This window comes from Triticum urartu, chromosome 7 (assembly GCF_003073215.2).
Source record: "Triticum urartu cultivar G1812 chromosome 7, Tu2.1, whole genome shotgun sequence".
NCBI classification, from domain to species: Eukaryota; Viridiplantae; Streptophyta; class Magnoliopsida; order Poales; family Poaceae; genus Triticum; species Triticum urartu.
Window position 1 is genome coordinate 396250158 of NC_053028.1, and position 14841 is coordinate 396264998.

Consider the following 14841-nt stretch of genomic DNA (forward strand, 5'->3'; position numbering starts at 1 on the left):
AAGAAGTTGTAGCATTGTTGTATTTAATTATAGCTTCTGATGTTTCTGAATTTGGTTGTTGTCTTAGTTGCAATTAATTCATTTGCACATTGATCTTTTTAGAAGACATGTCATAATTAACCAGTTTCTTCAGTTTTTCAAAATATGTATTTGGTGATTTTCTATGTTGCTAGAAACCCATTTTCCCTACAATAGTTACTAATTTAGTTTTAAATATTATAGGATGAGCGGAAGTGTTCTTACCTTTAGTGGGTTGATCAAGAGTTGCCACAGTCTTTGAAGATGTGCCTAGCAAAGCTTTGGAGCATTTATGAGGATGAGAATAGATATAGGCTTAGAGAAAGTGTTGTCAACACTGAAGAATTTTTTATGATGCGTGAAAAAGAGGAAGATGGAGAATGAGCTCAGATTTTTTAAATTAGACTTTGCAAAGATGGTGTTGGCGAAGGAGGAGGCACTTTCCCAGTTGGTGAGTGCAAAACAGGTTCTTCCTGAACTGAAAGTAGAGGTGGAGAAGACAAACCTGGTTGATCATGCATCAGTCGATTAGGGAAATGAATATATTGTTCTTATGAAGGTGAACTAGCTATATGTTGTGACGTGCTGTTTTCAGGAGGCTATCGTACTGTGATGTTAAAATATATTATGTGCTTGATATGAAATTGGCAAACAACTGTTCGATATGAAATGTGAATTTGCGTATTATTGGAATAATTAATTGTAAACTATGAACCTGCTAAATTGGTCATGGAACTTTGCAAACGGTTCTAGTAGTAAAAGCGATTGTGATGGATAGGCCAATGCCATACCGTTTTCTTCATAAAATCGTGTGTGTTATAGTTGAATAAAGCAAACAGTTAACGGAGGCAGAGCGTGTGTGATCGTTACACCTATCACACATGAGGCTATACATAAAACTGTGTGGGGTGTATATATGAACGGAAATGTTCGTCTTGGATCCACTGTGTGGGATGTGCAGACGAACGGAAACATTTCTTTGGGATACACTGTGTGGGATATGCAGATGAACGAAAACGTTTCTCGTGGATTGACTATGTGGGTTGTGCATACAAAGGGAAACGTTTCTCTAGGAATCACTATGTGTGATGTACCTATGACCAGAAACGATTGCGCCTATATAATTGTATGCGATGACTAGCCTGATCGCACACGAGCTCATTTTGGGCAGCGTGTGTGACCGAAGGGCCTATCCTCGACGGTTTCTAGGTCATGTGGGAAGGACCCCCTATCGCCCGCACTCACTAGGCGATGGTTTAAAATGTCATCACGGAAAGGGGTTAAAAACCGTTTGTATACCACCTCGTTGTACCAGTGTTTAAACATCATAAAGGCAAATCTTGGCACATTATTTTTGTAATACAATGGATTTGTACAAGGGGATAATTAGTTTTGTTGAAAAGTTTCGAAAATTCAAGATTCGCAAAGTTTCCATGGGCATGAACGAAGTTCAAGGCATTCTCCCACTTCAACGGTGCTCGTCTTTCTCACTTTCACTCTTCTTTTTGAAAAAAGTTTTAGGTTCCACTCTATATTTTTTGTTTTTAAACTTTTTGAAAGCACACAACAGAAATAAATGACTCTCTAAAACTTCCAGGTTGTCTCTCTGGCAATGCTTTCTTTAAAGCCATTAAGCTAGGCATAAAGTGCTCAAGTAATTGATCCACCTGGATCCTAGGGTATATTATTAGTAGTGAGCACAAAACAACATATATCATGCAATGACGAAGTCTAGCTCTCTTCCTATGCATCGGCATGTCATAAAAGAACAATTCATGCACATCAAGTAAAGGCCAATGCATTGTATAAACAGTTTCTTGCAATTTTATCGTATTGGAAACATAGGGAGGTCGAGATGTAGTTCGTCTCTCATAATAATTGCAAGTAGGAGCAGCAAGCACATGTATACTATATCCATCAAAATCATCATGTGTAATAGTAAAACGCAGCGCACGAATGTAATCCTTAATAAGCGCAGACTTCTCCAATATAGTGTAGTTGGGAGAATTCAAAAAGATAATAGGACTATCATGTGTGGGTGCAATAGCAACAATTTGATTCTTAACATAAGGAACTATAGCAAGTTCATCTCCATAAGCATAATTCATATTGGCATCATAGCCACAAGCATAGCAAGCATCAAGTTCGTCAAAAAAGGAACATTTCAAATGAATCAACAGGATCATAGAAATCATCAGAGCATTCATCCTTCGGTAAGCACGATGGGAAATAAAACATTATATGAGTTAAAGAGTTACTCTTATCAGAAGATGGGCACGGGTAGCTAATTCACTCTTCCTCCATTTGTTCTTCGCTCTCCTTGTCATAATATTCATCTAATGAGCTCACAGTTTCATCAATTTCTTCTTCGATAGAATCCTGCAAAATATTAATCTCTTCTTGGACAGTGGAGAATTTATCAATAAATTCATCAATATCGACATTGTATTTATAATTCTCATAGTAATATTTAAGTATAGCATAATTTCCAGATCTGTAAACAACATCATCACAATCTCCATACTTTTCAAACAAATATTCAATTTCATAAGCACCCATAAAAGCAACAAATTCTTCTATTTGTTCCACATCATTGTAATCATATATACCATTACCATAAGAAGCCAATGTTTCATTATCATTAAATTCACATGAAAAAGGAAGGTGCGGAGCCTTCATCCTAGAGAAACAAGTGTAACCATATCTCAAGCAAAAACTTCAAGCGTCCCATTGCAAATAATCAATTTGATCCCATAAGTGTTTCCCTTTTTGAGTCAAGCGATAATCCCTAAAGTATTCACGTTGATCCAATGTGTCTCACATTATCAAGTTGAATGGGATTTTCTTAGGATTATCAAAGTAGTGTTTAATATTTTCCACATAACAAGCATCGAGGGTTTTAGGAGGTTCCCCATCCGCGTGAGTAGAAAGTACAACTATTTTTTGGAATTTCATGTTCCATATCCACAACTAAAGATATAAAATAACATAGAACAGAAAATAAGATCTAATTAGTGACAGAAAATAAAATCTACTTAGAGATAAAGCAAACAAGCACAAACAAGAATATTCGCCCCACACTATTGCTCCCTGGCAACAACGCCAGAAAAAGGTCTTGATAACCCACAAGTATAGGGGGTCGATTGTAGCTTTTTTGATAAATAAGAGTGTCAAACCAAATGAGGAGCTAAAGGTAGGATTTATATTCACTTCAATTTCTATCGACCACCGATACAACTCTTCGCACACTTAATGTTCGATTTACCTAGAACAAGCATGCAACTATTTTTTAGGTGTAGGGATAAGTTTGCAAGGATAAAACTAGATGTACTTAGCGAGAATAAAACTACGAGTAATTTGCAAGATAATAAAAGTTAGTTGTTTAGTAGAAAGATTTTTGTAGCCCAAGAGAAGGATTTGTCCCTAGGCAGTCTATAATTAGACCGACAATCATTATTACAATTTTATATGAGGGAGAGGCATGAGCTAACATACTTTCCATATTTGGCTCATATGCACATATGATTGGAACTCTAGCAAGAATCCGCAACTACCAAAGATCATTAGGGTAGAACCTTACCAATGCATTTGGTATCAAGTCCTCTTTACTCCCATACACAACAACCCCCTTACTCGGGTATGCATTTCCGACACTCATGCCACCCACCATAAGCGAATCAGGAACGTATTGCAACACCCTACAGCAAGAATCCCTCACTTGCGCGACATGGAGGGTACCATAGGACAACACCAAAATAAACCATACAACTCAAACGAATCATGATCACCAATTAACCCATAGGACAAAATGAATCTACTCAAACATCATAGGATGGAAAGACATCATTCGATAATAATATGTAGCATTAAGCACCATGTTTAAGTAGAGATTACAGCAGGGAGAATAGGTGTTACACCACTGCATAGAGGGGGAGAGAGTTGGTGATGACGGTGGTGAAGTTGTTGGTGTAGATCGCCATCACGATGGTTGCCCCAGTGGCGTTCCAGCGCCACCGGAAGAGAGGGAGAGAGAGCCCCCTCCTTCTTATTCTTCCTTGGCCTACCCCCTAGATGGTAGGAGGGTTTACCCTCTGGTCCATGGCCTCCATAGCGGCGGAGGGGCAGGAGCTCCTCTGAGATTGGATCTCTCTCTTTGTTCTCTTCTGTCTCACGTTCATGTATTCTGGCCTTCCATCATTTCTTAAATTCCCGGAGATCCGTAACTCCGACTGGGATGAAGTTTTGAGATGATTTTTTTGGATGTTTGCTTTCTTGCAGCCAAAGAAGGGCACCAATCACCTTACATGGGATCCAAAATCCATCCCGGCGCACCTAGGGTAGGGATCCGCCATCTGAGCTTGTGCCCCCCTCGAGCTTCGTCTCACTTTGATTATTTTTTCCCAAAAATCACATATATTTCTAAATAAATCTCTATAAATTTTTATCATGTTTGGACTTCGTTTGATATGGATATTCTTAGGAACAAAAACATGCAACAAACAGGAATTGACACTAGGCACTGGATCAATATGTTAGTCACAAAAATAATACAAAATGTTGCCAAAAGTATATGAAAGTTGTATAATATTGGCATGAAACAATAGAACATTATAGATACAACGGAGACTTATCACCCACCAGCGATGGCGGGCGCCACCTTGAAAGTAAAGTCGGTGGTCTCCTCCATCACGGAGGCCACCATCCAGGAGCTCCGGACCGCAGGGTACATCCCTGCCAATGCTGCCTGCCGGGCTCTAGAGCCCAACCAGCACGTCCCCACTCCCAAGAAGGGGAGAGGGTAATCTTCGTTCCCGACCTCATCCGAGGTCTACGGTTCCCCCTAGACCCCTTTGTGCGAGGGATTCTTTTTTACCACGGGCTAGCTTTCCATCATCTAGCCCCAAACTCCACTCTTCACCTCGCGATTTTCATCAACATTTGTGAGGATTTTCTGCGCGTCGAGCCGCACTTCGGCCTATGGCTGAAAACGTTCAACATCAGGAACCAAATAAAACCTAACCTTTTCCTAATTTTTGTTGCAGGAAGATTTTAGCAACTATGACAAGTCAAGAAACACCCTACACATGTAAGTTTAAGAGTATAGCAGCGGAAAATAAAAACATTGCACATGTAAGTAATCATTCACCCACTGGTACTAGTACTATATATAGATGACGCCCTCCCCTCTTTTAGGGTTAGAAAAGGTTAGATCTCATTTTAGAGAGCTTTGCTCATCCACTACCTACTCCCATGGATATCAAGGCCTCCATGTGAGAAGATCCCTTAGTGGATTCAGGACCCCTTTTAGGGAAGATCCTCCAAAGTTTCAAGACCTCAGCTCTTCCAAGGATTGGGATGGACTAGTTACCTTTGTATCTTCATATGTTGAATTTGGACCCTTGTACCCCTCTTCGTGTATGTGGATTTAGCATATGTGTGATTGGATCTTGTCTATTTGAGTGTTTTCCTCTCTTGTGTTCTTCGTGTGTTGAACTTGTTCTTTCCGAAATCCCCTCCATTTCATGAAAGATGAACCATTAGGGTTCTACCCTACATCGTCTTGGTATCATGAGCCATGGTTGATCATGAATTTGCAGTCCCTACCCCCACTTTCCACCCTAATTTGTGTGTTTTTGTCCAATTTCGAAAATCCCCACAAAAAGAGCCATACCAATTTTTTTTGATTTGTTGGTTTGGATGACGTTTTATTGATTTTGATCCATGGATTCGTTGTGTTGCAAGTGGATCTAGCATTCCCCACCATGAAATCCCTCCAAAATTTTCTTCCCCCATCATTTTGACCCACAAAATCCAGATTTCCATCATCTAGCCCTGAACTCCACTCTTCATGTCGCGATGTTCATCGTCATCTATGAGGCCTTTCTGTGCGTTGAGCCACACTTTGCCTATGGCTAAAAATGTTTAGCATCAAGCCGAAGAGCAGCGGCACATAATTAGCTGAACGTGGCAGGTCCATGATCAGCAAGCTCCAACAGGTGACATGGATATAAGGCACCTTCATGGGGACGATCAAGATATGGCAGCACGAGTGGTTCTACATCACCGAGTCGGTTACCAAAGGCTAGGTGGGAATTCCAGCCTTCTTGGCCGGGCCTTCGAGGAGACTAGTCTCCTGGTTGAAGAAAGGCTTAGATTGGGGCCATTAGGAAGAGGCATAGGTACTCCAGAAGAAGATCAAGTCCGTGGAGGACAAGGGCATCAAGTTAGTGGATGTAATTGATGTGATGCTCTATCGCCGCATCCTCCCCTCAAACTCGGGGCAAATCCGATGTGCCTTTATAAGCCCAAGGATGTGGCAATAGTGCGAAACTATTTCCACGCTAACTTAGATGGAATGTGGACGTCATTTTTCAAACCGTCCTAGAATGAATACCACGAAGAGGGGCCAAGAATGGTCCAAGCAAGGTAATAGCAAATTTACTCTTGCGTGTCTATTCTTAGTTTCCTCATCCATACTGACAATGCTTGCCTTGTTATTTCAGAAATCGCTTGCCAGGGTGCAGAAGATCAAGTTCCCAGCACCATCGCCTGAGGAGGTCCGGACTCCTTAGCTTGAGGCTCTCCTAGCCAACGCCCCTTAAGTAGTCCCAGCAGGGGCAAGAAAGAGATGAAGAAATGAGGAGGTCTTCGCCTTAGAGGTTCATCGAATGCCAGATCCGAGGATACTCACGTTTCCTATACCCATGAGTGTCGGCGTCATGGGAACGGGGGTACCCAGACTTGCCTGCCTGCGGCCTAGGGCGTGGCTCCACCAGCATCCTGGTACGGCCCATCTTCATTAACCAACGCTCAAGACCCTCGCGAGGGGCCAAGCCTCGCGAGGCAGATGACACAAGACCTCCTCAGGGGCAGCCTCACTAGGCTGGCTCACAAGGAGCAGAGAGGTCAAGGCGAGGGGCACCTCGTGAGGTTTCCGTGACGTGAGCCATGACGACCAAGGCTAGGCGAGCTCCAGTGGGCGCAGAGTGCCAGTTTTCTCTTTGGTGCAAAAGTGGCAGGCGTAGGCGAGGAGTCCCGAGGCGTCAGGAAAAGGTTTTCATATCGGTGCAACGAGACCAAGACCAGCAGGACATCAAGACAGATGTCATCATGGAGCCCACGACAGTGTCACCTCCAGAGCCTTTGGCAAGTGAAGACCACCTTTTGGCAGGATAAATTGTACTCGTTGTCCCCCTTCAAATTGGCCATTGTGGGATCCCTTTGCTACCTCTTGAGCACTGCATTGGTTTTCCCTTGAAGAGGAAAGGGCGATGCAGCAAAGTAGCGTAAGTATTTCCTTCAGTTTTTGAAGGAAATAGATCTCCAAGAAGATCGAGGAGAACTTTGTATTGAGATCCAAAGAGAGAGAAGAAGCCATCTAGCTAATAACTATGGACCCAAGGGTCTGAAGTAAACTACTGACACATCATCAAAAGGACCATGGAGTTGATGTAGAGGCCCTCCGTGATCGTTGCCCCCTCCGGCGGAGCTCCGGAAAAGGCCCCAAGATGGGATTTCTTGGGTACAGAAGGTTGCGGCAGTGGAAATAGGGTTTCATGGTGCTCCTCAATGTTTTCAGGGCATAAGAGTATATATAGGAGGAAGAAGTAGGTCCGTTGAGCCACGACGGGCCCATGAGGGGGACGGCGCGCCCAGGGGGGTAGGCGCGCCCTCCTGCCTCGTGGACTTCTCGTTCATTTCTTGACATCCATTCCAAGTACTCTGGATCACGTTTGTTCCAAAAATCACGTTCCCGATGGTTTCATTCCGTTTGGATTCCGTTTGATATTTCTTTTCTGCGAAACACTGAAATTGGCAAAAAACAGCAATTTGCACTGGGCCTTAGGTTAGTAGGTTAGTCCCAAAAATAATATAAAAGTGTAAAATAAAGCCCATTAACATCCAAAACAGATAATATAATAGCATGGAACAATAAAAAATTACAGATACATTGGAGACGTATCAAGCATCCCCAAGCTTAATTCCTGCTCGTCCTCAAGTAGGTAAATGATAAAAACAGAATTTTTGATGTGCAATGCTACCTAACATAATTCTCAATGTAATTCTCTTTATTGTGGCATGAATATTCAGATCTGAAAGATTCAAGACAAAAGTTAAATGTTGACATAAAAATAATAATACTTCAAGCATACTAACTAAGCAATTATGTCTTCTCAAAATAACATGGCAATAGAATGTTCATCCCTACAAAATCATATAGTTTGGTCATGCTCCACTTTCGTCATACAAGAATTCTCTCATCATGCACAACCCTGATGACAAGCCAAGCGATTGTTTCACACTTTAGTAATCTCAAACTTTTTTCAACTTTCAAACAATACATGAGCGTGAGCCATGGATATAGCACTATAGGTGGAATAGAATATGATGATGGAGGTTATGTGGAGAAGACAAAAAAGGAGAAAGTCTCACATCGACGCAGCTAATCAATGGGCTAGGGAGATGCCCATCAATTGATGTCAATGCAAGGAGTAGGGATTGCCATGCAATGGATGCACTAGAGCTATAAATGTATGAAAGCTCAATAAAAGAAACTAAGTGGGTGTGCATCCAACTTGCTTTCTCACGAAGACCTAGGGCATTTGAGGAAGCCCATTGTTGGAATATACAAGCCAAGTTCTATAATGAAAAATTCCACTAGTATATGAAAGTGACAAAACAAGAGACTCTCTATCAAAAAGATCATGGTGCTACTTTGAAGCACAAGTGTGGAAAAAAAGGATAGTAGCATTGCCACTTTTTATTTATATTTTTTGGGCCTTCCTTTTTTTATTTGGCCTTTCTCTTTTTTTATTTGGGACAATGCTCTATTAATGATGATCATCAGAATTCTATTTATTTACAACTTAATGATTACAACTCGATACTAGAACAAAGTATGACTCTATATGAATGCCTCCGGCGGTGTACCGGGAAGGGCAATGAATCAAGAGTGACATGTATGAAAAATTATGAACGGTGGATTTTCCACAAATACGATGTCAACTACATGATCATGCAAGGCAATATGACAATGATGATGTGTTTCATGATAAATGGAACGATGGAAAGTTGCATGGCAATATATCTCGGAATGGTTATGGAAATGCCATAATAGGTAGGTATGGTGGCTGTTTTGAGGAAGATATAGGGAGGTTTATGTGTGACAGAGCGTATCATATCATGGGGTTTGGATGCACCGGTGAAGTTTGCACCAACTCTCAAGGTGAGAAAGGGCAATGCACGGTACCGAAGAGGCTAGCAATGATGGAAGGGTGAGAGTGCGTATAATCCATGGACTCAACATTAGTCATAAAGAACTCACAAACTTATTGCAAAAATCTACAAGTCATCAAAAACCAAGCATTACGCGCATGCTCCTAGGGGGTAGATTTGTAGGAAAATACCATCGCTCGTCCCCGACCGCCACTCATAAGGGAGACAATCAAATAACACCTCATGTTTCAAATTTGTTACACAACGGTCACCATACGTGCATGCTACGAGACTTCCGAACTTCAACACAAGTATTTCTGAAATTCACAACTACTCAACTAGCACACTCTAATATTACCACCTTTATATCTCAAAACAATTATCAAGTATCAAACTTCTCCTAGTACTCAATGCACCTTTTATGAAAGTATTTATTATACCGATCTTGGATGCCTATCATATTAGGACTAAATTCATAACCAAAGCAAATTACCATGCTGTTCTACGAGACTCTCAAAATAATATAATTGAAGCATGATAGATCAATAATTTCTATAAAATAAAATCACCACCATGCTCTAAAAGATATAAGCGAAGCACTAGAGCAAAATTATCTAGCTTAAAAGGTATAAGTGAAGCACATAGAGTATTCTAATAAATTCCGATTCATGTGTGTCTCTCCAAAAAGGTGTGTACAGCAAGGATGATTGTGGTAAACTAAAAATAAAAGACTCAAATCATACAAGACGCTCCAAGCAAAACACATATCATGTGGTGAATAAAAATATAGCTCCAAGTAAAGTTACCGATAGACGAAGACGAAAGAGGGGATGCCTTCCGGGGCATCCCCAAGCTTAGGCTTTTGGTTGTCCTTGGATTTTACATTGGGGTGCCTTGGTAATCCCCAAGATTAGTCTCTTTCCACTCCTGGTTCCATAATCCATCAAATATTTACCCAAAACTTGAAAACTTCACAACACAAAACATAAAAAGAAAATCTCATGAGCTCCATTAGTAAAACAAAACAAACCACCACATCAAGGTACTGTAATGAACTCATTATTTATTTATATTGGTGTTAAACCTACTGTATTCCAACTTCTCTATGGTTCATAAACTCTATTACTAGCCATAGATTCATCAAAATAAGCAAACAACACACGAAAAACAGAATCTGTCAAAAACAGAACGGTCTGTAGTAATCTGTAGGTTTCGAATACTTCTGGAACCCCAAAAATTCTAAAATAAATTTCTGGACGTGAGGACTTTATCTATTAATCATCTTCAAAAAGAATTAACTAAATATAACTCTCCCGTAAACAAATGGCAGCAAATCTCGTGAGCGCTAAAGTTTCTGCTTTTTACAGCAAGATCACAAAGACTTTCCCCAAGTCTTCCCAAAGGTTCTACTTGGCACAAACATTAATTAAAATCATAAAACCACATATAAACAGAGGCTAGACGTATTATTTATTACTAAACAGAACCAAAAATCAAAGAACAAAAATAAAATTGGGTTTCCTCCCAACAAGCGCTATCGTTTAACGCCCCTAGCTAGGCATAAAAGCAAGGATAGATCTAGGTATTATCATCTCTGGTATGCAATCCATAAGTGCTCTCATAATAGATTCATAAGGTAATTTAATTTTATTTCTAGGAAAGTGTTCCATGCCCCTCCTTAACGGAATTTTGAATCTAATATTCCCTTCTTCCATATCAATAATTGCACCAATCGTTCTAAGGAAAGGTCTACCAAGAATAATAGGACATGAAGGATTGCAATCAATATAAAGAACAATGAAATCTACAGGCACATAATTCCTATTAGCAACAACAAGAACATCATTAATTCTTCCCATAGGTTTATTAATGGTGGAATCTGCAAGATGCAAGTTTAAAGAACAACCATCAAATTCACAGAAACCTAGCAAATCACACAAAGTTTTAGGAATCATGGAAACACTAGCACCCAAATCACATAAAGCAAATCATTCATGATCTTTAATTTTAATTTTAATAGTGGGTTCCAACTCATCATGTAGTTTTCTAGTAGAAACTTCCAATTCAAGCTTTTCTTCATAAGATTGTATTAAAGCATCTACGATATGTTTAGTAACAGCTTTATTTTGACTATAAGCATGCAGAGAATTTAGCACGGATTGCAACAAGGAAATACTATCTATCAAAGAGCAATTATCATAATTAAATTCCCTGAAATCCAAGATAGTAGGTTCATTTCTATATAAAGTTTTGACCTCTCCAATCCCACTTTTATCAATTTTTGCATCAAGATCTAAAAACTCTGAATCATTGGGACGCCTTCTAACTAAAGTTGACTCATCTACAGTCCCATCATTATCAAGATTCATATTGCAAAACAAAGATTTAATAGGGGACACATCAATAAATTTTATATCTTCATCCTTATTACCATCAAGTTCTTCCGGTTTGGCGGCCATCTTATTAACTAAGGTGGCCTGCTTATCCGAAATTTGGGCTATTACGTTTTCAAGATGAGTGAACTGAGATTTCAAACCATAAAACTCTTTAGACATATCATCGAGCTCTTTATTCATGTACCCTATAAAACTTTTTTGTTCTTTAAGCTCATTTCTGAAGAAATTATTATGCTCAAACTACAAGGACATAAAACTTCTAACTCTGTTTTTAATTTCTTCCAAACTTCTAAGGTGAGGATCAAAACTTTTTGGTAAGGCCATCGCGGAAAGAAAGCAATCCAACACACAAGCAAACAAGAAACAAGCAAAAAGAGGCGAATTGGAGAAGAGACGGGGAACAGAAAAAGAGGGCTAATAAAATGGCAAGGGTGAAGTGGGGGAGAGGAAAAGGAGAGGCAAATGGCAAAATAATATAATGCGAGGGATAATAGTTTGTGATGGGTACTTGGTATGTCTTGACTTGTGCGTACACTCCCTGGCAACGGCGCGAGAAATCCTTCTTGCTACCTCTTGAGCACTGCGTTGGTTTTCCCTTGAAGAGGACAACAAAGTAGCGTAAGTATTTCCCTCAGTTTTTGAGGACCAAGGTATCAATCCAGTAGGAGGCCACACACAAGTCCCTCGTACCTACACAAAAAGATAAGAACCTCGCAACCAACGCGATAAAGGGGTTGCCAATCCCTTCACGATCACTTATGAGAGTGAGATCTCATAGAGATAATAATAATAAGATAAATATTTTTGGTATTATTATGATATAGATTGAAAGTAAAGATTGCAAAAGAAAATAGATTGGAAACTTATATGATGGACAATAGACCCGGGGGCCATAGGTTTCACTAGTGGCTTCCCTCAAGATAGCATAAGTATTAAGGTGGGTGAACAAATTAATTTCGAGCAATTGATAGAAAAGCGAATAATTATGAGAATATCTAGGCAGGATCATGTATATAGGCATCACATCCGTGACAAGTAGACTGACTCCTGCCTACATCTACTACTATTACTCCACACATCTACCGCTATCCAGCATGCATATAGAGTATTAAGTTCATAAGAACCGAGTAACACATTAGGTAAGATGACATGATGTAGAGGGATAAACTCAAGCAACATGATATAATCCCCATATTTTTATCCTCGATGGAAACAATACAAAACGTGTCGTTTCCCTTTCTGTCACTGGTATCGAGCACCGCAAGATTGAACCCAAAGCTAAGCACTTCTCCCATTGCAAGAAAGATCAATCTAGTAGGCCAAACGAAACTGATAATTCGAAGAGACTTGCAAAGATAACCAATCATGCATAAAAGATTTCAGAGAAGAATCAAATATTGTTCATAGATAGACTTGATCATAAACCCACAATTCATCGGATCTCGACAAACACACCGCAAAAAGAGTTACATCAAATAGATCTCCAGGAAGATCGAGGAGAACTTTGTATTGAGATCCAAAGAGAGAGAAGAAGCCATCTAGCTAATAACTATGGACCCGAAGGTCTGAAGTGAACTACTCACACATCATCGGAAGGGCCATCGAGTTGATGTAGAGGCCCTCCGTGATCGTTGCCCCCTCCGGCGGAGCTCCGGAAAAGGCCCCAAGATGGAATCTCTTGGGTACAGAAGGTTGTGGCGGTGGAAATAGGGTTTCGTGGTGCTCCTCGATGTTTTCATGGTATATGAGTATATATAGGAGGAAGAAGTAGGCCGATTGAGCCATGAGGGGCCCACGAGGGGGGAGGGCGCGCCCCCTGCCTCGTGGACTCCTCGTTTGATTCTTGACATCCACTCCAAGTCCTCTGGATCACGTTTGTTACAAAAATCACGCTCCCGAAGGTTTCATTCCGTTTGGATTCCGTTTGATATTCCTTTTCTTCGAAACACTGAAATAGGCAAAAAAACAGCAATTTGCACTGGGCCTTGGGTTAGTAGTTTAGTCCCAAAAATAATATAAAAGTGTAAAATAAAGCCCATTAACATCCAAAACAGATAATATAATACCATGGAACAATAAAAAATTATAGATGCGTTGGAGACGTATCACCCTTCCCGCCTAATGTTTGGGGAGAGGACCCAAGCCTCTATAAATAGGGTTAGCCACCACTGTAGCGAGGGGACGGATCATTCAGATCATCCCCAACCACGCAAACTCATCGAGCTCAAGAACACCTCTCCTCAGGAGGTTGTTCTTCCCTTGTACTTGTTCATCCCCATCCCACAAGGCTATCCACCACACCACACTGGAGTAGGGTATTACACCGCAACGGTGGCCTGAACCAGTATAACTCTTGTGTCCTTTGTCCGCTCGGTTGGGCGAGCTAGGCTTCGAGATCGTTGCGAGAGCATGAGCTAGGGGGAGAGAGATCTTCGTTCGCACCCCAGTGTTCGAACCTCAAGGGTTTGCCGGAACCCGCAATCCAACAACGAGGAGGAAGAGGAAGATGGTGAGGGGGAGGGAATATCCTCCCACCAAAAGGAAAAGGGCGGCGCCTGAAGACACCGAGGAGGGCAACCCTCCTTAGGATCGCAGGCGCCTCTTAAAGGCCTCAGTAGCCCAGCCACGCAAGCCGTCCGTCCCTGCCAAGGTCATGCTCTCTGCTCTTCAGAGGACGACCTCCTTCAGCCATGTAGGAAGAGGCATGCGCATAGGAGGTACGTAGCTTGATACATTATACGCAACATGTTCTCGGATATTTGTTCTCGATACGTGACCATATGCTTGCTTTTACAGCGCACAACGCGCCTTTATTGGCGACAGGACCTCGGAAATCGAGCTCCCTCCATCCTTTATGGTGTAAAGCAGAACCGCCATGAACACCCCAGACTCCCCCGCTCATGACGAGCTAGGGGAGGTGATATCACACCAGGCCCCTCTATTGATAACACAGAGGCCGGTAATGGTGCTCCTATGGCCGAGGTCCAAACCTTGGTTGTCGAGGACCAAAGGGAAGGAATCCCTTTTGTCAAACAAGGAGCCGAGCTTGGCCATCCCGAATCCTTGGCCTCGGTTGCCACGGTGCCATCACAAAGGCCGAAGACTTCCATCCCCACCTCTATGGGGGTGGAGCCAAGGTGACTCCGCCAGACCCACCTTCTCTATGGCAGGTCTCCCTGGGGTGGCTAGAGGAGATGTGGGTGGCTTTGAA